The sequence below is a fragment of the Protobothrops mucrosquamatus genome, unplaced genomic scaffold (genome assembly GCF_001527695.2).
Source record: "Protobothrops mucrosquamatus isolate PMUCROS unplaced genomic scaffold, P.Mucros_1.0 scaffold_156, whole genome shotgun sequence".
NCBI lineage: Eukaryota > Metazoa > Chordata > Lepidosauria > Squamata > Viperidae > Protobothrops > Protobothrops mucrosquamatus.
This window is the reverse complement of record NW_015386232.1, coordinates 121,359-122,952: the sequence shown is the minus strand read 5'-3', so window position 1 is coordinate 122,952 and position 1,594 is coordinate 121,359.

Below are 1,594 nucleotides of genomic sequence, written 5' to 3'. Positions count from 1 at the left end.
CTGGCACGTAAACAGAATATCCCATAATAAAAACACAAGACCTCCCAGTGGCCAATCCTAAAACAGATATAACCAGGTAACAACTAAAACTACATTTCCCAGAAGGCCATCTTTTAAGGGGACAGCATTTTAACCCTTAAAACGCTACTTGCTCTACACACAGTTCTTAATTCCTAAGCTAGCTATATACTCTGACCAGATGGCTATATATTCTGACCAGCACACTCCTCGCCTGGAATTATACAATTTCCACTATTAACTAACTATTAACTAGAATAAGCAAAAAACATAGCATCAAACAATGCAATTATGAGATAGACACAAATATGCATAGTTCAAGGTTCAATCTTCAAGTTCGGTCTTCCTCAGCAGTAGTACCAAGTCGGTGATTGGTCTGGTGTAAAGCCTCTTTGAGTCATGACATGATTCAAATGGCTTCACGGGCTGGACTTCAACTTGGCGAATTAGTCCATCAGAGCTGGGTAGAACTTGATGCACAAGTCCTATGGGCCATGAATTCCGATGTGCATCCTTGTCTCTCAGCAAGACAAGGTCTCCTTCTTCTAGGTTAGGTTCTTTGGTCTTCCATTTGCGGCGATCCTATTGGAGAGACAAGTATTTTTGCTTCCAGCACTTCCAGAAGGTGTTGGTGAGCAGTTGAACTTGTCTCCATTGCTGTTTATACATGTCTTTGGGAACAAAGTTCCCTAATGGTGCTGGACAGTCACCTGTCTTCTGGGTTAGCAAGGCAGCCGGGGTGAGAATAGTTGGATTTTCAGGATCCAAGAAAACTGGAATCAAAGGTTGAGCGTTGATGATAGCTACCACTTCCACCATGAGGGTAGTGAGGACCTCATGTGTCAGAGTGGGTGTCTTTGTCAACATGGAATCTAAAATTTTGCAGGCTATGACAATTATACATTCCCATGCTCCTCCCATATGGGATGCATGGGGAGGATTAAATGTCCATACACAGTTTTGGGCCTTTAGACATTTATCAATTTCTGAATCAAGGCGAATGCCTTCATCAATCTGTAGTTCCTTGCAGGCTCCTACGAAGTTAGTTCCGCAGTCAGATCTAAATGCCTTAACTGGGCCTCTGTGGGCTTGGAACCTTCTTAGAGCATTGACGAAGCAAGAAGTGTCCATGGATTCGATGACTTCAATGTGGACAGCTCGAATGCTAAGATATGTAAAAAGGACGGCTCAACGTTTGCTGTTAGTTTGACCACCTCTGGTCCAACGAACAGACACGGACCAAGGCCCAAATACATCTAGGTGGACGATTTCGTGGTAGTGTTGGACCAACAGGTTTGTGACATGTTGACAAGAGGGAAGGATGACAGGGTGCTTGATGTCTGGGGCTACTTGAAGTAAGTCATGACTGTCGAGGAACGGGTTCAACTTTAGCAGTGAACTAGACCCCGGAATAGGCTTCTTAGCTTCCAGACATTCAAATATCACTGGGTATGTGTCTTGTTGCACTCTTCGTAGAATCTCTCTCTCGGCTTGGAGATAGCTGTCTGGGAAGCTCATTTCATGATGCAGAAAATGAACGATCGCTGCTACACTCAATATGAGAGGTCTCCATCTG